Source organism: Vanessa cardui, chromosome 18, assembly GCF_905220365.1.
Source record: "Vanessa cardui chromosome 18, ilVanCard2.1, whole genome shotgun sequence".
Taxonomy (NCBI): Eukaryota; Metazoa; Arthropoda; class Insecta; order Lepidoptera; family Nymphalidae; genus Vanessa; species Vanessa cardui.
Window position 1 is genome coordinate 5,035,987 of NC_061140.1, and position 24,506 is coordinate 5,060,492.

A 24,506-nucleotide genomic window follows, 5' to 3' on the forward strand; every position below is an offset into this window, starting at 1 on the left:
ATGAACAATAAAGGCATTTTAATTGGACTGTGCTGCCTAACTATTTTAATAAGATCTCAGATCTAGAGAGATCTCAAATACTTAAAGAATCCATCCAAATGCTATTTTTACTATAAGTATAACCGTTGTTTTGACACATGGGGGAAACACACAAAATTATAATGTTCCCGATGTCTGCGATTTAAATAAGATTTATTTACTTTTCGATCGTAGTGTATTTATATACATTTTACTCTATGTAGGTATACGTAGTCGTTACTCTCCTTACTTAACCGATTATTACTACCCTTTATATCTAGTTGTAAATAGAAAACGAATTATCTGTTTAATCTGCTTGTTTTTGTTTTTAGTACAAATATTATATTAATATAAAATTTTTGTTGCGAGAAAACTTTGATGAGTTGTTGTGCGTGCAACGTTGACGAAAGAAAGACGAAGCTAAAGAAGTGTTTTTGTTTGTTTGTCAGCATACATATAGGTAACTTAAATGACTGTTGTATGTTGTATTCTACAAAGTTTCATTAGAATTAGCTTAGTAAAATATTTGAACACACAAATATAAAATAAATATTTACACACATATAAGTTATAATAATGTAAAAATATGTTAAAAATATGTTAGTTCAAGAGCATATTCGAAATATAAATCAATGATCATATTATATTAATTGTTCGATATCGTCGGCGACGTGATATCGACATATCTGTTCGTGGACCGTCCCTATGGTCTCAAAACATATAGAAATATAATAATAGAAAACAACTAACAATGGTCATAATAATTCGATCTACAACTGGCCACACCTAAACAAATACGTATATGCATACGTCCTTAATTTTAAATGTACTAAATTGTATGTAAATGATTATTCGTATTCGGGAGAAATTCTTGTAATGTAAGTAGACCAGGTAATGCCTTAAAATATAAATCGTTCGCTCGCGTTTTTGGAGTTCATCGTCAAGTGTTAAGTGTCATAAAAAGTCTATTATCTTTTTCAGATTTCAACTTTGCTTCATAACAAATTACATTAAATTGGGTTCAGTAGTTTGACCATAAGAGACCAACAAATGGACATATAGAGACAGTTACTTTGACATTTTTAATATGTGTATACATTTTATGCTAATTAACATCGGCTACTGAGTATGACGTAAATCCCGCAACTTAAGCGAGTTTTTAATAATGACAAAAATAATAATAATACTCATTACTTATGATAGATTCCTTTGATATTAATATCAAGGGTGTATTAAAAAATCTGTCTTCTACCCTATCATACTATTAATCAACACTTTCCCGGATACCATCATAAGCTTTTATCATTAACATTTCTAATGATTAATTCCTATCTGATGTACCGTACTTAACGGTGCATAGATGAGATAGAGGTCTGCAAGGAGCTGATGACATCAATATTCAGTCAATAAATATGTACAGCTCGATTAGATTTCAATTATTTTGTTTGACTAATAAAGCATTCGTATTATATTATATTGAGACGACATCGAGTGTTTATTATAGATATATATTACGATTAAACCGCTTAATTAATATACGTCAAAATTGGTATGGGTATATATGACTTCGGGGGCAAGACATAGGTATAGTACGACACAACTTAGATGTAGCATCGGCAAAATTCGTAAAACCGATCTCATCCGAATTGAGTACGCTATCCCAAATTATCAATATTTAATTTTCATGTGAATATGATCTTTAGATAAACGTAATAACTTGTAATATCATATGACCTAATTATATTCGTCAATTTGACACGTCGATTTACATGCACTTGCTTTCTCGTGTTGAACTGACGCGAGAATCTATAGCGACGAATAGTGTCGAATGGCGCGATAGGGAGCTATTTCTATCGGTCGTGTAAATCGGCTGTAATCGGTTTTATTTTCATCTCATTGCATTTTCCGATGCTACATCTAATTTGTGTCGTACTAAGTGGCTATCGGTAAGGTTTTTTATACTTCGCGCGGGTAAATCAGTAAACTCTCCTTGTAATAAATATAGATGAGATGTGGGAGACAATATTGCTTTACGACATAAATATATTTGTGAAAAGGAATACGTAATTAAATGAATTAAGTAAGTTAATACATAATGTAAATTGATTAAAATTTACAATGCCATAATAACTTATAGTATAACTAAGTAACTCATAAAAGCTTGAATTGAATAACAAAGGATATATTACAACACATCTTAGACACACGTCATTGTATATGTATAAATATCCTTGTGTAAATATATTCCTTATGTGGAACACTTTTATAAGATAATCAACTCAGTGGCAGGCAATGATGTTCTTGTAAACAGATATGTCATTAACGCGCAAAAAGTGAAGACTAGAAAACGTCCTAATTGGGACGTTTACCTTTAGTCGTTTTCATCATAATTAGTAATACGTTATAATACATCATAATTACGTAGTAATACGTTTTGCGTAATTAAAACATCTAGTTATCCCTTTTACTTATTGTTTTTATCAAGCTATCCTTTTTACTTGTAACGAAATGTAAAATAAACAGTCCCCGGCGCGGCACACTTTTTTTTGTTGTTTAGTAAGGGTATAACATATCTGTTTATTAGAATATCATTGGTGGCAGGGCTTTGTGCAAGCAAGGTACCATCTATCAGAAATGATACCGCCAAACGTGAATTCTTAGCATTGTTAAGTTCCTGTTTGAAGGGTGAGTGAGCTAGGGTAACCTACAGGTATAAGAGTCGTAACATCTTAGCTTCTAAAGTTGGTGGCGCATATGAGGTATGCTGGGCGGTCATAACCATTTACCACCAAGTGACTCAATTTCCCGCCTATCCTATACCTATCTTTGCAACAAAAAACAGTGAAAATTAGAATACGACTTGGTTTCTTTATAATTAGAAAGCTGAATCTATTAATCATGTGGTACGTTGTTATAATAAGCTTAACCTCTCTCTTTTCCTGAGGAATATCTTTCTCACAATTAATTCAATAGACTGAATCTACGACCAGTCTCTCTGATGCCCAAATCTCTAGCGCAGGCGCATAATGATTATAGTGCCATATTCCGGTATGAATGATAAGTATATCGTATATAAAAAAAAGAGAGCAATCAATAAATAACAAGTATAATATAACACTTTAAAAATATTTGTTGGTAGTGTCAGGAGTGTTCTTGCATTACGAGTCAAGGTATCCACTCACCTTTAGGTTAGTTTAGACGAACATCTGAATCCACGTTTGATATGCCGCCCGCCCGATTGATGATATTGTTAATTTGGATTACTAAACATATCCTCATTCGTTTCGATACAAATATACCAATGGATTAAAATGAAGTTGAAATGAAAGTCGGTTTATATCTTTGTCAATCAATACCATAAATATATTTTATTACGATTCAAATAACTTTTTCAATCTACATAATTCACTATTCTGTAATAAGACTTTTGATTCATTTAAAAATATAGGTACTCTTCCACTCCATGAAATACTAATAGCGACGACTATTTCACCTCGTTAACGAGTGTAGCGATCTTGTTATATATTTATGTTTCTAAGCTTATGCTTAAGATCGATGGACCAAGTGCAATATGCGCCATAATACACTACCCTAGCACCAAGTGTTACTTGGTGGTAGGGCTTTGTACAAGCCCGTCTGGGTAGGTACCACCCATTCATCAGTTATTCTACCGCCAAATAACAGTACTGAGTATTGTTGTGTTCCGGTTTGAAGGGTGAGCCAGTGTAACTGCAGGCACAAGGGACATAACAACTTAGTTCCCAAGGTTGACGGCACATTGACGATGTAAGGAATAGTTAATATTTCTTACAGCGTCATTGTCTATGGGTGATGGTGACCACTTACCATCAGGTGACCCATCTGCTCGTCCTATACCATAAAAAAGTGTGCAATCATTTTTAATTTTTCTAGTAGTAATAGTATTAGATATCTATTTTATTGACATATAATTAAAAGCAATAAAGTCAAAACAATGATTCTAAATCTATTTTGACATTGATTATATAAACGGATAGCCGGATATCCGAAACGAATAAATTTCCGGTCTCTGTTGATTTAGCAATAAACGAAATATCTTTCAATGAAACGCTAATCCAGTGACGCAATCTTACGTGGAACTAATGCCAAGCGTTAGTCACCTCTGCGACTGGTTAGAGATATTTTGGCGAGCGGTATTCCCCGAATTCGTCCGTTTATTATTATAATATTTTCCACTTTTCTTCTAACGAAGGTGAAACACGTGTGGAGTTCGCATGCAAAGACGTTAGACAACCATACCTAACTAAGTAAAATATAAATAGGTATATTTTTCATAGATTCATTACACTTGATTTAAGTATAATGAGGTCCTAATAAAATATGTCTGGAAGACTGTCAGAAACATGTCAAACAGAAATATGTCTGTCCTATGAGAAATCGAATGAAAAAAGGTTAATAAAATTTACAAACAGAGAAATAATTGCTTATTTTATTGTATTCAATAATTAGAAATTATTCCCACTTAATACCCTATTTTAAACGTTAATAAAATAGTAAAACGTGATTGTCATCATTAATGATAAAATATAAAAATTTAGTTTAAATTCTCACTACTTAAATATTATACAATATATTTCTACAGCAAAGAAGCATCCATATAAATATATTACATCAATTAAAAGTGTATGATATTTGAAAATGCTAAATTCACAGTTGATTGATATGTTTAAATGATTTTACACGGAATCGTTATAAAATTTGACATTTAAATGTGTAGACAGAGTTTTTATTAATATACATGGAATACGGTAGACGTATTCTGTAAGACGAAACACGAAACTCACCGCAGTACACGATAATGAAATATCTGAATGTAATATACGTGATTGACTATAATAATTATAAAAATACTATTTACAAAATAGTGTCCCACCGTAAGTCGACAATCAACAATCACGAGTGAGATACGAAGTGAGTTTTCACAGAATCGCATAGTAGAACCGCATGTAAATAAACCAAAGCGTCGATGAGCATATCATTTGTTATTGTCAAATTAAATTGGCACAAAAAACGCGAGTCGTGATCGTGGCGTCCTCATTCACGTAAATGTCATTTTTTATCTAAAATAAAATAATACAACAAAAGGTTAGACTCCGCGGAATGCATGTGGGATTGCAACAACGGGTTACATGTCGATGGATGTCTCAATTTATCACCTGCTATCAAAAAACCACATTAATCACCCCTTAAATCACACATGGAAAAAATTTGAGAACCGCAGGTCCAGTGCAGTTAAAATGGAGCTCATCGGCGTCTTTGTATTAAAAATATTATGTCGTTTTTTAATATAGCATAGCAAAGGTGTAAATTATCGGTCCATTAATCTTATATATTAAAACTCTTTACATTGATTTTATCTGTTTATCCGAGTAATTTACTTTATATTCAATTGTATTTTTTTATGTCATTGTTAAAAGTATTATTTTTCACAAATAAATAAGAAAAAGTAAGTTGTCAGTTTTTTACGGACTCATAATAAAACGATTCTAATACTTTTGTTATTCAATATTAACCAGATTTTTAAGATAAAGTCTAAAGACTAAATTGGAGGTAAAATAGACCGGATAATTTCCGGCCAATGGAAAGCAAGTAACACCATAAAATTATTTCATAAACATAACATTTTAAGTTAAAATAAGAAAGATATCGCTTGTTGTGATACAGTAAAAATTTGTTCCATTATTATCTCATCCAAATCTTATAAAATCGAGATATAACATAAAATAAAGTTACATCAATATGATTAACACATGCTAGTACCAGTATGTCAGAAGATTGAAGCAATTAAAAACAAACAGACCTACAATACACGGAAATGAGATAAGAGCCAAAACAATTTTTCAAAGAACAATTATGATATTAGATGCATTACAGATTCGCGCATATGGCGAGCGACGCGTAGGAGTCCTTACAATTACGATCCGACAGAAAGCATTTGTTAAACAAACAGACATTTCAAAGAATTTAATGCATAAACAAGGGTCTTTCTATTTTACGCCAACACCTATTTCTAATGATAAATCAATTTGAATATTGAGACTGTATTCGTTTGTTATACGAAAATGATTTCGATTTTGAAGAAGTCAATCATACCAAACTAGTAGGCTAGTGGGTTAATAGAATTTATGTATTTATTAAGTACATTGTTCATATAAACAAAATTACCGTCTTGTTAATTTCAATATAAAATTAAAAGTATATATAGATGAATACTTACAGTATTAAATTCCAGAAAAAATGCACTAGCATTTTTTCGACTAAGTATTATTTTTTAAGTTTTTATGTATAATTTAAAAAGAAAAAAATAATTTGGGATTTATAAATGCTGCATTGGATAATCGTTTGTTTGATAAAAAGAATATAAAAAATATTTCATGTTTTTCTCAAAAATGAAGCAACAATCATAATGGCGCCTGTGTGGGCAATATGATCGGCTAAGCGACTGGACCGCTTCTAGCTGACCCGCCGAACGTTATTTACGCACACAGACTTTTATTTCCTCTTGGCATGTTTCTGTCTCTGCATATATAATATGTTTATCTTGATAAATTAAGACAGGATTATTTATTTTGAATTTAGAAAACCATGTTCGAAATTAAAATATTTTAAAAATTAAATCAATGAACTAAAAGATTTTACGGCGCGTATCTAAAGTGCTCGATAGTGCCTATCGCGCCTCTTATTATGAGAGATAAAATAAAAAGAATGGACCGCTCCACTAATTAATTCATGTGGATAAGCAAAGCAATTTGCATGTCTTTTAACTAATGTTATTGAAAGCTGTTAATGTATGCTGAATTATAGTCTTTATATTTGTTACGCCAGTTGAATTAAATTAAGAACAAAACGGCTACTGCTTACAAAAATACTTAGCTTATACGATTGCCTTTATATTATAAATCAATATAATATACTCGAGTAACCTGTAATTTTGAAGTACTCTTATTACTTAAAATTATATTAGTAAGGAACTAAAATATAAAAATGGGTTTGTCACGCGAGGCTAATGTTAAATTGTTGCTTTTGAAGAAACGTCACGGCATACGAATCGGTCTCACTCCATAAGTGCGCTACTAGATGTTTAGATGTTTCCTATTGAAATATATTTCATAATTCACATACCTATTACTACTTATACTACCTACATAATTTATAGTGATTGCTATTTACATAATTTTTATCTTAAAATTCATCTTATTTATATTTCATTTTTCAAAATTATCCTAGCATAAAATTACTTTAAAATGAAGCGTCAATCTTCTATTCATATAGTAAAATTGGAGTCTTGGAGTCTCTGTTTGTGATATTAATTTTTTTTACTAATTGCATATGTATGTATACACGGTACATGTACCAAAATAACACTTTTTTTATAATTTTTGTTTGTTTTTTTTTTTACTAATTGCATATTTATGTATACACATGTACCAAAATAACATTTTTTTACAATTTTGTTAGTTCGTTTGTTCTGGCTAATCTCTGAAACGGTTGGATTGATTTTGACGAGACTTTCACTAGCAGATAGCTTTTGTAATAAGGTACTTGGTGGTATTAAGGTGTACGAAGGCTACATTAATTTTGGAATTATAAATAAAATAATAATAAAGTGACGCTGCAATGTCTAAATACTGTCAAGTACCGCGCGCGGCTCTTGCTCATACTATTACTACGCCGTCACGTTGGGAGTCTCCCACCAAATGCTTAATTCACAAAAGCTGTTTAATACAGAATTAATAAATTTTATTATAAACTGCACAATGAATAATAACTTTTTTGTTAAATTCCAAAACGCGAAGTCGCGAATACTGGTAGTTAAATAGGAGTGTAGGATACGCTAAAGCACTTCTTAAGCAGAAGTTATTCCATTGGTGACAGGAAGTGACAGATTCTTCGCCCAGTTTTGAGTTCAGTTGATTTAGTTAAATCTATTTTTTTCCAAGTTAGCCAGGCCGTGTTATAAACATCCAATAAGTGAAATAAATTGTATGTAGGTATTTCTTTTTGGTATTGAGTGCGCCTGTGTACAAGCGCAAGAGTCACAATATTTTATTTCCGAAGGTTGGTGGCGCGATTTAGATTAGCGACGCAAATAGGCTTAATACTTCTTACTTATTGATAGTTGTCGCTATTTATCATGGTAGTTATTGTTTTCAAATTGATTAAGATTTTTACATTTTGTGTGTTATGTTTTTAATTAAATCTAAATTAGTATTATAAATACGAAAGTAAATTAGCAGTGTGCCCTACTGTTTATTTTCAACCGACTTCAAAAAGGAGGAGGTTATCAATTCCTTCTTTTTTTCATTACAAGTTAGCGGAATTTGAGGTTAGAACGGTAGGACAGTCAAACCGCGAACTTAGCCGTGGGTGACAACTAGTATTATATATGTCACAATAAGATTACAAAATTCGTTAGATCACAAATCTGAATTTTGTAATCTTACGGTTACGGTTTCTTATATACATATATCATCAGATCATGATATATGTATCATATTATACTTTACGTCACAAATATCGCTAGAAGTTCTAATCAAAGACGTAATTTTATCTAAAAATCAAAAATATATTTCTGTTATGGAACTGGAATATCAACTCGAAGATGAACTAAATATTTAAGCTGCTTAAATTAACCTCTTATAAGACACATTTGAGTGCGGGCCGCCCGCCGTTCACCATCAACTAAGGAGCAGCGTAGAAACATACGGAACTATAATCGTCTCAATCCTGCACCGTGCGTTAAGCCAAATTTATGAAAAAAATATTGAAATCATATTACATATGATAATTCACGTGAAACTATTTTAGGTGCACAGTTCGAACGGTTTATATGTAACGTTTAAGTAAAACATTTCTGGCACTGGTGTGACAATATTGAATGCTAATTTTAGAATAAGATTTGACTCTCGTGATTATTATTATTATTTTAATTAAGAAGTCATATTCAACCAGTCGTTTAACAGTAATCTGTAATTACTAGACGAACATCTCGACTCGAGTAAGATTGACAGGTTTTGATCTATGAGAATAATATGTAACTGATAAATTACGCAATGGATTTTTATACGATTTCGTTTTAATATATAGAGTGATTCGAGAAGAAGGTTTTTGTATATATGTACTTGGAAAATAAAGTAAACAAACAAGAAAAAATCTGTAGTATATTTAGTGTCATTGCACCAGTGCGCAGCTGGGGCGGGTCGCTAGTTAAGAAAGAAAATGAAAGAAACTGTTAATTACCCGTGTATAACATTTAAATCGTGGTTAACCTTCAGATTAGGACTTGAAAGCAGTGTCGCCTATGATTGATTCAAGCCTTGTGTGTGATGATTCATATATTTGTTGATTTATTTAAAATGTTTTGGCTAGGAATGTTGCAACGTATTTTAAAATGCTTTAATATATTTTTAAGCCACAAATAACATCGTAAAGCTTTGATAGATTGTGGAAGTAATTGCAGGCGTTGGAATTTTATTACTCAGCTTCTCTCAAGAGCAAAAACATATAAATATAGACACTTGGGTGGTGATAAGTGTTTGATTTCTACCATATTGTATCATATTATATATCGTGATTTGACTGAATCGTTAGTCTAGTCTAGATCTAAGCTTAAAAGGCAACAGCCGGCCCGAAGTCCTAGGTAAAAAATCTAGGTTTTTTCACAACACTTATTGATGTTTTTATCGAGTTAATTACTTTGTAAATTCTTTCTGTTAGTGTCTTATTTTCACGGCTGTCGTTGGAATGGTCAGAGGTCATATATATACCTATAAAACAAATTTCGCTTTTAAAAAAATAATAACAAATGGGCCAGATAGATATAGTAGGTAATATATGGTTAATTCACGATAGGCATATCTAAATATATCCAACGGTTTAAAGTGTATTGATAATATTCAGAATTACTCATACTTCTACAATAACCATATCTGTTTGTGGAGATGACTACTCAAGATCACGTGGAACGAGAGCCGTCTGATTTTTAACGAAACTAATTACTTTTTGAGGATGTGGTGTTGTTGCAGTTGGCTTTGTGCGATTCCGTTTTGGGTAGGTACCGATCACTCTTCTCGTATACAATGCGATCCAAATAGCAATTCCTAGTGTGTTGGGATTTGAGAGGTGAGCTTATGTAATTACATAAGGAACAAACCGCTAAGTTCTAATGGTTGGTGGCGCGCATTGACGATGTGAGATATATTTAAAATTTGTATTTGATACAGTTGCAATGCAATGTCTATGGGCGTTTGTAAGGCCACATACAACCAGGAGCCCAGTCTACCTTCCTATATTACAAAAAAAAAAATGATATAAATGAGCCGCAGCGTTTTAAGGAGCAGAAGAGTGACGTATGTAATCAATATTACCGCTCAATACTGACCATTAACGAATTCCGAGACAAGACTTAAACCGTTCAAATATGCGGGCGGGCAGGCGATGCCAAGAATTTGGTCGATTCGACAACTTTACATAGTACTTGTTTACCTCGCGGGCTAAAGCTATTTCTGTGTACAGTGTTTGCGAACAATGCCGACGTACCGTTGAATACTATACTTGTACGCTAACTAGATCTACTCCAGTCATATCCCGACACCGGCAATGAACTTTGCCGTAACTCGGATTTAGGTGATTTGACATTTTAATGGCAATATTTTATGAAACTATTCTACGTACTAACACACTGGCACACGTTAACTCTTACAACAAAATAAATTTAATTCTTGAATAATGTTCTAAAATCCGAAAAGAACAATAATTAGTTAATAAACAGTTAGGAAATCATATTGTCTAGAAATTACTTTGTAATTTTTTTGTCAATTGCAATACGAAGCTTCAAATTGTAAATGTGGACGAAATATATGCCTGTGTATTCCAACATATGTATATGCTTCATGCTTAAAAAATATTGAACTCTAGATTTATGTCATGTAATTGGGGATGTATTGTTTATTTGTTTAAACGAATTAATTCAAAATGCTGAATATAGTGTTGCTATTTGAAAATATGGGATGTCAACAAAATTACGTAACTTCTTTGCCGTACTACTTCTACCTACGAGATACTGTATTGCTGCCAAATAGCAATATTTGTATGCGTTCTGGCTTAAACGGAGAATCATCATTATTTGTAGATTTAGTGTAAAGTGTTATAAGGAATACATTACAGGCATAAGCAATACGTCTTAGAATCCGTGATTAGCAGCAACCTTACTTTTGACTAACAAATAAGCATTTGAGACTAAATTTTTTATTTTATTTTCCACTTCTTGATAATAAATATTGTAAATTTTACAGCAATAACTAGGAACATGTTTTTTTTTTATTCTTGTTTGTCCTCAGATGAAATGATTAACTATTATAAGATATAAATATTCGTATATTTTTTATTTTAGGTGTTTAAAATAAATTTAAATATTTCGTGTTACATAACTGCGTGATATCTAAAAAAAGAACAACTGTTTAAAGTAATGATTTATATATTACTGTAATTATCAACCGGTCTTCAATTCTTACAAGCAACAACATTTTTTTTGTACAATTAATACAAATAAAAAACTAATTTATATGTTAATACATTACTTTACATCACTAAATTATGTTTAAAAAAAGTTTTATTTTTAGTTAATTAATAAAATTAAATTAAACATTTGTTAGTATCACTAAAAAGTAAATTTAATAAATACATTTATATTATTACTTTTGACATTTTTATTTCTTTTACATAATTTATAATAATTATAATATAATTTGTTTATGTAAATTATTAACTATTTCGATTTAATAATTAACAATCATTTTATCGACAGAGTGAAAATGTATTATTAATGAAGTAATACAGTCTGTGGTAATAGTACAGACAAATAAGTGACATTTGTCATTGTCACGTCAAAAAGCAATTAACTCGAAATGAAAACGATCGAACGTATGAAACATGATACATTAATGAAAACATTAAATGTTTTGTTACGCAATTGTAACATAAAATCGGAATGAATAGATTGATATCACAGTTTGATTTACAGCCATAGTCAGTGGGTGCGGTCGTAAATCAGTCGGAGTGATTTCCGTTGGCATACACTAATTTCTACAAATTAGCGGCCTTACGATGTAATCATGGAATACAAGCACGTCTCGAATGAAATCAATGCAACAAAAGACGAATAAAAATGTAATGATACACGCGAAAATAATACTAAGTAACGAATGAATGTAATTGATGTAAAATTTTGATTTGATAAATATTTATTTTTCTACCCGTATAATTATCATATCGATATGAATGAAATTATATTTACCTCAAAAGTACCTAGTTGCCGAGCCGTATTCCCACTGCAGAGCAAATGCTGTCTTCTCTTAAGAAATCTTACAATTTTTTTTACTAATTACGTATTTATTTATGTTTCTTTTGATAAATTTTGTACAGCAAACCTAAATTCGTCCGAATTTAGGTTTTCTTAGAAATTAGGTTTCTGAACAATCAAAATAATAATGATTCTATACTTAATTTCATTTCGTTTCCAATTTTACGGAACGGGTTATTTTTTTTTTAATAACTAATAAATTTTCTTATTAACTTCTTATGGAACCATTACAGAACATTAATTACTAGAAACATTTTAATCCTAAAATGCGGGCTGGCTTAGAAGATTTTACATATAAAATAAATTTGCGAGCTGTTTACTTTTAAAGATTTAAAAAATGCGTTAATAGTTGTTTTTTTTTTAATACCTTAACGTAAACATGTTTCTAAACGTTTAAATATCTAAACACATTTTCACACGTACATAATCCTTTAAAAGATTTCCTTTAGATAATTAGCTGCAAATTTTTAAAATTGATCAACATTTGCAAGCTGACAGCTTTCTAGTCGGCTAATCTGACTAGATTAGCTACTATATGGCGTATTAGAATTATTCGCAAAAGGTAATCTACGTTTAACTTTCACAAAATTTCACACTAGAAACTAGGTAAACAATTTCAGGTATCTATAAATTCCAAGAGTAAAAATACGGGTTGTCCCACAAGTGGACAAAGGTCACCTCTCTTGAGAGAAAGGTTGACCACGAACCACAAATCCGTCGGAGCAGTGTGGTTGCTTCAAAGCCTACATTCCAATATTATTATTAATAAATATGTCACATATTTTATATAAACACTTTTTTATAAATATAAAACCTTATTTTTTAGAAGCTCATAATTTTATTTTGAATCAAGATAAAATTGAATACCATAAACCAAATTGCCGGGGGTTAACAATCGCTCTTATCTAATATCTAAGCGATGACACACTAGTTAGTAATAAGAGTAATAAGTCTGCGTCCATTCGTTCGTTCAACGCATGCGATGCAGCAGACGAATATTATGTCATAGTCTAGACGAGTCACAAATACTGGCTATTCAATGTTTACACAGAGCGCACACTGACGATTTTATTTCGTTCGATTAAGTTTATATTCGTTCGATTTTAGATCAATAAATCGATTCGGGCGTTTTTTAAATCGATAAACACATACATAACCTGATATTAATTCCGTAGTCGATTAAGCGGTTGTCATTTATTTATTAGTCAATAATATGCGGTTACGGTAAGTGTTGAATTGCTATTCAATTACTGATTGACATTATAATTGGTTTTAAGTCTAGACAATCTCAAAATGATATATGATACGATAATATATCCATTCATTTTCGCAATCCTTATTTATGAAAGAGATATATTAAACGTGTATATATATTTTTAAATAATGACATTCAATACTTCTGTTCAATGCGTTTTTCTGTCAAGACATTTTAGTATTCCGTCTGCGCGACATCGTTAAATAACGTATTTGAACACGAATTTTAAATAAATAAACTTGAATATAAAATATATTATGTACAATATTTAGACGCTTGAACTGTGTGCGAGATGTATACGAAAAGAACTGGGGATATAACTTTGTACATGTAGAATAGGATGAAAAAAGAAAATTAATTAATTTCGAATAATTATCAGGGTCAAAGGAATTTCATTTGTCTGTTAAAGCTGAGAACGCATCGAAAAAAACAGTGGCCAATCGTTGGCCAATAAGTGGTAGTGCCACTGTATACCTTCGGGTTGTAGCGGAATGGGCCGGCACGCTCGGTGAAGTACTACTCTCTCACTGCTTGCTGTGCTATCGCGTTTCATCCGGTTTGTGTGTCCCGAAGGCCCAATCCAAACCTCCCCAAAACCGTGAGAATTGTGAACGCAGTGTGGTGTATAACGAGTGTCTAGTGTATCTGTCAAAAACACTAAGATAGTAGTTAGCTTGTTTCTTTGAGTAATTTTGTTGTACGACACACTATATCTAGATATATAAACAATCTAATTATGAATATTTGATGTCTTACCGCTTATGTTATAGCGGTTTTTTTTTATAAATATACATATATCATGTTATCATTTTTGTACACTTTACAATAACAATATTTATTATTGTGAAATTGTAATTAAAAATATGAATACAGGTTAATAAAACAGATAATCGTCTCAATACAGAGACGATTAACAACTGGATTGATTTTCAGACGCCCATAGAACTTTATAATTGAAGCTCAATGAAGTCATATTTGGCATGAAACAGTATTGTTAATTTGAGTTTCAATTACTTATGAGTTAACACACATTGATATTTATTTATAATTATATTATATATTATATTTATTTACAAAATATAAAGGCGTGTTCCCCATTTAATTTAGATGTTTAAAAAACCTTCAACACATTTTATTTAATTTATCTTAAGACTCTCGTTTCGGCGTATCCATAAACGAAACCTTTCATAACAATAAACCTTAGTGATAATCAGAAGTACATCTGTTATTTATTTGTTTGTTTTTTTTTTAAATGTAGGGGCAAAGGATGGAATTTGTGGATGATAAACATCGACAATGAACAAATAGATGCGGCAACCGCAATAAGAAAAAAATAAAACATTATTCACGTAATTTATGGTCTCAATAATTATATAGTATAATGTGTTATCTCGACGCGAAATATTGAGGTAGCATGAGTTATGGGCAATTTTAATTGATGATAAAAATCTTTAGTCCAATTTATATTTTATACTCTTCGTTGCTGAGACTTTTTAGCTACTGGGGTTATGTGTTTTTATTATTATTTTCCGACTTGTTTGTCAAATTTAATACATTGTATGTATCTTGATACTATTTATAAAAATGTGTGAATATTTATTGGTCATTTATTGTCTTTATAAAACATTTTCCTCTGAATCTATACAGCGCAACCAGTGCAAGCCAAAAAAAATTGGTTTCCCGCCAATTTGTAGACAATTAACGCCGTCATTGTTATTTATAAAATCGACTTACATTGATAGCGTTAACAAATAATATATTTTTTAAAAACAAATGCAAATTCATAGAATAGACTAAAGCTTTATTTCAATAGTTTTTCAAAACGTCAACTGTAATAGCAATTTCAAATGTCATCATTAAAATTCCACAAATCTTATCTTCCGTTCAGGAGAAAAAATTAAGCTACGATAAATCCAGCGCCTTATTACAGTGCTTTATAAGGAATTAAAATTAACTGAATGATATCTATCTACTATAGACACCATAATTAAGAGCGCTTAAGGTTATTGCCTTTTATTACATGCGATTATTGCTTGCCAATAGGTAGGTAATAATTTTAATATTATTCAATGGTTTAAGGGGACTACATGAGCTAAATGCAAGTTTTAAAATGCCAAAAAGTATTTAATCCAATGCAATAAACCAAATGAAAAAAATATATGTTAATCTTCAGGATAGATGCTAGTTATTAATTGTGTTGAAAACATGATGTAATTAATTTGGTACGATAGAAAAAAATCGCAAAGTTACCTCTAAAAAAGTCTTTTTTTGTTTTTTAACTACACTTATATACCTTCAATAATTTTGGTCTTTTGTCAGATTATTCTACAAACAATATACTAAAAATTTATTATGTTAATTATTTAGTAAAATCAATAGATTTTTTTTAAATCAGATTTTCTTATTTTTGACCAAAATGCGTAAGCATGTGTGCGTGAGCGCCTCGTACAGACACTGCCGGCCGAGGCCTGTTGCTATACAGACGTGTCGCTCTTTTCACCGCATCGTTGCGAATAAAATCTCGTAGATTTTATTTTTGTGTAAATTTAATTGTAAATTAATTGTCGAATATTATTCTTTTATGTAAATAAATATATTAAGTTAAAATAGTCTAGTTGTAGTTAGCCATTTATTTTTTTGTTAAGTTATTTTTTATAAAGTTTAATTTTGTAAACATGGGAAATAAAGTACAATCTGTGAAGAAAACTAAAAAACGTTCATATAAATTAAAAAGCCGAACATATGAAAGATAATATGAAAAGGTAAGAGTATTTAATTAGTAAACATATTATAAATAATGATTATTGGAAACATTTATTAAAAACAATGCAATTAGTTCGCATAGAATCAGATTTTTCGACAGATTTCTTACAGTCACCATGGAGTATTTGGTCAATGCAAGCAAGGCCAAGAAGAATGTGCGGGTTCGATCCCCGCACTCTGAACTAAAATTTTATTATTTTTAAAGGACTATATTTAAAAAAATATATATATTTTATAATTATTAAAATTTAATTCCTAACAACTATGCATTTATTTTTTCAGAATTAAGAAAATCGAAAAAAAATAACACGGAAGCTACGTTAGAGTTTAATTTTATCAATTTTGTGTATAATAGGAAATATAGTTATGTATGGATGAAATTTAATAATAAAAAAAATAAATAAATACAAATTAGCACATCACATGAATATTTAGTGGTGCTTGCCTGGGTTTGAACCCGCAATAAGATGCGCGCGTTCTACCCACTGGGCCATCTTGAAATATGTAATTTTTGTGAACCAAAGAACTAAAATATTTAGAAGTGTCATATACGTAATTCAATATTTTTTAAAGATTGGAAATAGTATCAATTGAAAAATTTTAGCTCGTAGCTTCAGTGAAAGTGGGTGAAATATTGATTGCAAGTATCCAAGATATTTTAATAACGAACGACGACGAACGAATAATTAAAAATAATATTTTAATAAAAAAATTGAAACGAAATTTATTTGTTTTTTTGTTAAACCAAAAATAAATAAAAATATTTGAATTTAATTGAATCAGTTTTATTTCAAATATCAGTCAAAAACAATACAAATAATTCAAATATCCAAACTATTTTTATGAGATTTATGACTAAACCCACTGTGATTGACCGAGTTAACCAATAATTCTACTAAACTGACTTGACGATATTATTTTTATAGTAACTTTTTGATGCTGACTTTTTTAACTTAATTTTTTTTCTTTGTGTACCGATATTAGTAAAACGAACAAACTCTACGCTTTTTGTCAGTGTACAAATTACGAACAGTTCCAATTTTATTTAATAAATCGCTTAACAAACTTACAAAATTTAAAAATAGGTACGATTTAATATTTAGTATTACAACTAATTGAATTGATACAGTAAAAATTAAAGAAAAAAATGTTTAAATTAACTATTTTTTGTACATAAAATAATAATAATTTAAGTTTAATTAATTCTGTTTAATTTTATCATAATTTTTTAAATGACACAAAGAAATTAAAATAATTCTGTTGTCCTGTCTATTTTTATGAAATCTATGATTGATAGAATTGATAGAATTGACTTCGCTTCGCTTTCGCTCGGCGCGGCGCGCGGCGGTTCGGCGCCATCTGTTGGAATATTCAGGCGTAACCTCGCCGCCTCGCTAAGCGTAGTGCGCGGGGGGACATGCCGTTTTTGTCGTTAGACTCGTTAGTGTATGTATGTGTGCGCGTGATTCTCAAGGGCAATTAGCTCCTGTAGTCCCCTTAAGTGTCCTGCCTTGAGCGTCGCTATTATAAGAAATCGGTATGCTTCCGGATTGTAAAACATAGTATTTTGAGTTTACTCACCTTTTCTATTTACGTAATACGAAATGTTACTTTTCATCTAATAATAAGTAACTTTTTTAATACACTAATTTGGAATCATAAATAATGCAAGAGATAAAAAAAACTCGATAACCGTCAATTTAATTTACTTTTATAAAATGGCAACATTCAAATACTGTTCTATCATATTATGCATTGGCATAATTCCTTATATTTAAAAATATATTACGGAGGTGGGATGTCATGGTCATTATGTTAAAATGTGTCGTATAACACAGCTCATTAAATTAATTAAGACTTAATTAAACTTTTGACGTCAAAGTAAACCAAAGTCAATGTCAATAAATAGTATCACATAAGCAATAGTTTGTAAAGGAATCGATTGAGACGCTCTCACGATGCATTGTGCCGTTCCGGGAACGGGAGGGTCGTGGAAACGCACCATCCGATCCTGTTTACAAATCAACTGTGGCTTCGATTGAAATGAAAATTACCTTTGATCATTCATCATTCTGATATTTAAAGTGCCACAGATTTAGTTCTAGCCGCAAAATCTATTAAAAAATTGTTTATATGTCTGTAAGCATGTCTGTTCGTACTGGGTGATTACTTTTATATTAGAATTCATAATCGTTACTAAGAAAAAAAAAATATGTGAGCACACATTTCAGTGAGGCATGGTGAACTTAAAATATAGAAACCTGAATAATTACTCATAGAATGTCGATAAACAATTGCCCAATGTGAAGGAAATACACCATATATCACGATCCATGGTACATACACGTACGTAACGTGTGTTTATCACGGATTTGTGAAGAACCGGCGAATGTAACTCAGCAAGTTTATTTAACTAAATATGGATTTTCATGAGATACATTATAATTAGACATATTTTAAAAGTGTCTTAGATTCTTTACATAAATAGACAAAACCGTTCAGAATATGTTTATTCCCTTATCGTTGAGCTGTTTTTTTATAAGTTCAGTAGTCATAGACAAGTTTTTGATTTGAAAATCGATTTGCAAAAAATGTTTCTTAAGCGCAAATCATAAACTTTTCAACAGTGATTATTTCTGAATTTCGATCATTTCCATCATAAAAACTCGTTAGTAAAATAAAATAAAAACAATAAAATTAAAAACGTATATGTATACAAAAATATATAATAAACATGAAGTTCACATTTGACACATGAATGTATTATTGTCAATATCAAAATGTCTAGTGTAGATGATAATCTGACTTTAATTGAACAAAATGTAGAGACAGTTGGTATTGTTCCTAATACACAGTTTAGCTTTTTAATTAGATTTGACATCAAGATATCTGATTGTATTTTTATGTATTCAATATTTTAATTATGAGTTTTAATTTCATTCTCATTCACATTCAAAAGTGCTAATAAAAGCCCACTTAAATAAAGTATAATTTAATTTTAATTTTGTGATATATACATCAATACATAGAATGTTATTATTTTGGGAGACAATAATTTCCCATTTACATTAAATAAGTATTTCGCCATTGTTGCTCTTTTTCAGAGCGCTGTTATAATAAAACAGTACCGCTTATAGAAAATGCTACTCTTATTCCAATTTACACGGTAATATCCTTAAAAGTATAAGTAATCATTAAAAACCTTTCAAATCTAGTTTGAATGGAAAATTCTAATACAACTACATATGTACCGTACCGTCGTTATAATGGCAGGTGCGTTTAATACGCTATGGTATTTCAGACTATGATCGATACCGTTTGAATATAATTAAAATGTCAAAAAAATCGAGTTGCAATCATCGAAATTATCAAGGAGCCAAAAAAAATACTAAACTGATAACCTCCTTCTTTTTGAAGTTGGCTAATAAATGGATAACAGATCATTATCAAAAAACCGCTTGTAATGATCTCGAAACAAAAAACAGGTGCATTAGTACAGTCTATTAATTATAAAAGGTATATTACCAGTAAATATCCGGCAAAAAGTCTATGACTCATTCGAGATTAGTGCTTCTCTTACAAGTAACATAAGATTGACAGCATTATTTATAGCAGGATTATGCAAGGCAAGTTGTGACGTCATAGTCTCAAAACAATTAGGAATGTTCCATACGACGCTATAATAGGTTTTGTTTTTACTTGCAATGATTATCGTCTGCAAGTATATTTTCAAAACATCAAATTAGCGGTAATAATTCGAGTTTTCCTGTTCGCACATTTGAATTTTCCTAAAATATTTTTGTGTGGTCATTAAATGGAAATAATCTAAATAAGAAAATTCATGAATTGTACAAATTTTTTAGATTTTTTTTTAATAAGCTGTGACGTCACTATAGTTTGAAATAAATTTTAATAAATGGATATATTTATCTACATAAAAATAATTCATTTTGTCCGCTTCAAGTGCATGTGTAACAAGCTTTAGTGATGCGGTTTTGCGACCTACCTTAATTGTGGACGATTATACTTTCGTCCTACACGACCTTGTTGGAACACAACCGCGGATACCGCTGCCAATATGACTCGATCGATTTCATTCTGTTTGGCACCTCAATATTTTCCACAAGGCGTTAATAGCAGTCATTTGAACCAATCTAACTTTACAACGTGCCAAAACTGTATCTCCATAAAAGTTTTTGTCGTATGATTGTAAAATTAATTGGTCGGTTCTGATAAGTGTCTGCGGAATTATGCGATGTTAGGTAGTGTTGTTTAATAGAATGATAAACCATTTGAAAAAAAAAATTATAATCGAATAAAAATGCAAGGTTGTTTTTTAATATTTAATATAGTAATTACAAGATCTAAAACGGCAGGCGAAACTTTCTTTCTTGAAAATGCTTTCGAACAACCGTAGGAATTTCCGTTGCCAGAGCAATGTCTAAGTAATTAAACATGCCTAAAGCAACAGACTACAACACAAAATTTATGAGGTATATCTAAAGTTGAATATAGATCACAGATAAGCAATGGCTGAGATAACATCAGCTTGTTATTTCTAATCTATGCGATTTATTTACAAGCATATATCCTATTAAGAAATACAGAATATAAATACGTTTCAACCTTTAGAAATGTCAATTTAAGGCTATAATATTTAAGTTATTTTTATTTTTAAAATAAACTATCTATGCTCTGAGTATTCTAAAACCATTAACATTGATTAGGCACCGGTAAGGGCCAGTGATAACAAAGGGGTCCTCAGGAATAGTTAATGGCATCAATTAAGTCTTGAAACATGTCTATTAAAGTAAGGTTTTCGTAGTATCGCAAAGTTCCCGGCGGCTGGCGGCGCGGCCGGCTGCGCCGGAGTGAGTGGATGCAACTAGTTTTTTACATTGGGCGAACATCCGCGTCTGCGCTAGTTTTTATGCCGCCTCCACGTCTGCTTGTTTTTCTGTACAATCTCGATTGATGACCGTCTGGCTCCTCGCCTCTGTTTACACGGCGCACCTAATCTCTACAATACTACATATCATACTGCGTAGCACGGTAGCCGTTCGGTAACTCGTCGGAGAATTTATTGTTGAAAAAATGCTACCGCCGCTTACGAGTTAATGGTCTTTATAATATTTACGGATACTGTATAACGCGCTGTTACGAATTAGAAGAAAAAAACAATTTGCCGGTCTTTTTTTTGATACCGTTCGTCGGTTTTTCTTTATAAATCTTAGCTTCATATTTTAAATCGATAGAGTCGAACTCGAAGCGTCTTGTGCGTATTGTAACAAGACATTAGTCAATTCTCGCCACGTCGTGTATAGGTAGATGATTTGTATTGCATGCCGTGTGCGGTGTGCTACCGGATTGGTAATTGGTAGCTTTGTATGGACCATCACAACAGCTAGGCCAGACAGGCGGCCTCCGGCGTCTGGACACTAGACGGCGATTTGCGAGATCACGTTTCGGCCGGCCGAACATGCTAAGTGCGCGTCTGGCCGTACACCGTGGATATGTGAAACATGTGCAGGATGTGACAGTTTGATTGCTCACTTGATCTCACTCCGTTGGACGTACGCATCAAGTGAACTCTACGTGCATATATTTTATTTTTCATGCGTTGGTAGACGAATTAAGTCTCACATAATGTGAAATATGCAGTTTTACTGTTGCAAAACAAAATTCATAAATTGTTGCAATACTTTTATTTTAATTAAGTAACACGTGTGAAAAGGTATTGACGAAAACAAACATACAATATTGAGTAAGCTGAATGAGCGTTTACAATTTTTCATTCTACAAAGTCAAAGTGATAATAGTCCGAAATGAGATGATTTATGGTTTTTCAATTCGGGCAGTAACAATAGTGCAATGATTTGCGCAGACGCAGACGTTGCGATCAGCGGTCCGGTCAACGACCTCGAACGAGACGCGGGACGACAAGGTTATAGAAATGCAGCGGGCCGCATCTAGAGTCGGGCGTGAGAACTCTTCTGACATCCACTATAGGGACGATGTCTCAAATGTCTATGTACACTCACATAGGCCTACACGAGAGGTACATAAAGACGTTTGATTGCTTTATACTCGATACCTACAATAGAGACAATAGTCGTAATAAATAACTAAATGCCAACATAGAATTACAGCCAATGAAAAAATGAACCAAAACCAGAATCTACGGAATTATATTACTGCCGCAAATAACACTATCGTTATGACTTACGTACCAAAATACGAATACGAATAGGATAAAAATAATCGTAATTTCAAATTTATAAAAAAATACTCAAGTGTTTTTATCGAGCAAATTTTATACAAGCAGTAATAAAACGAATGATTGAAAGTTTAAAATTATTAAACAAAGATTATCATGTTTAAGGCAAATAAAAGAATTAAGTTCGAAATTAAATTTCCAAGCACCTCAAAACTGCACACCATAAAAACCTTTCAAAAAACACAAAATAACTTTTACATTCTCACAGGCCTTTTCCCGTCTGCGGCTTTATGCGAAAAAAAGAATCAATTCAAGTCCATTTAAACTTTCTCCGTGCAAAAAGTGCAGGGTATCAAAATCGAAGGACGCCGTCTGCCGGCCTTGACACCTGATGGCGTGGGTTGCCTCCTTTACAAGCTTGCCATGCTCGGTGCACATTATTAGTCAAATCATTTACTTTTTTAAATTTAATAATGACATAATATTTGTTCTTTTTCTGTTACATTTTTGATAATTGATTTCATTTTTTATCTGTTTGAAAACGGAAAATATACAAATCATAAAAAAAATCCGTTTTTTTATATTTATGTATAAACCTAACACTAAAACGTGTTTTCATTAAAACCCATCTTGTAATTTGCACAATGGTTGTCCAGACAGACAAAAAGAAATAAAATAATGAACAGAATATTTGATCGTTTTATTCAAGAACCATTTGATTTTTTTACGTCAACTCACCATTTATATAAGTAATTTAAAACGTTTTCTATTTTTTAAATATAATTGTTGAGTAAATCATATGAGCAAAGTTGTCTAAAATATTGAAGTAATGAAACGATATTCATATGTAACGTTACTGGAGCTGAATTAGAATCAGACTATTTTCAATTAAAAAATTTAAGACTTCCCTCAGCAACCACGCAAAAAGAACAGTGTCAAAATCGAAGGACGCTAAGCCGTCTGCGCGCCGACCTTGACATAGCACCTGACAATTAATGTTGCCACTCTTATCAAGTGCAATTTGTGTGAACGAATCTCTGTCACCAAAACTTTTTTATTTTTGTTTTAAAAATTAAACAATTTATAATTTTATTTTAATCAAATTATAGAAGCTATAATGGAACACATTTTAATTAATATATGAAGTCATGCACCGTTTTAATAACAAAATACATAATTATTAACGCACAATTAAGACACATAAAATTAAAAATGTATACGTAAAGGTCAAACGTGTAAAAAACAGTATATATTTTTTTACAGACAACTTAAATTTTATAAAAGGTATCAATTAATATGTACCGAAACACTGCCCTAATAAACCGGCTATTGAATTTAAGATTACCAGACTCTCATGCTTGAATTATTAACGTTTTTTTAGACTTTCCAAAGACTATCATATTACAAAGTTACACGAGTGTCGGATATGAAATAAACCAGAGACTTTACGATAGAGACTTCGTGGGGAAGCTGCGGGAAGTTGGTTGGACGGCAAAAGATATACAATATATTTATATATTCTAAAGAAATATATGAAGCATTTCATCAATTATTATTAATTTAAGTAGATTTTTTCATGCAAAATATAAATTCATTACTATATACATTATTTGTTAGTATTGTTTATTATTATTTCATATAACAGAACTGGAATGGTTCAGTATTTAGAAGCACCACAAATTTTCATCTCTTGAAGAAGAAGATTGCAAGGAATACATGGTTCGGATGAAAAACTGCATCGGAGTAGCGTGGTGGTGTTTTCAAAGAGTAGATGAAGCGTTTGCGAAGCCGAGAGGTTGACGTTTTATTTAATTAAATATTGTATTAATCATGTTTTATAGTAATTGAATTGT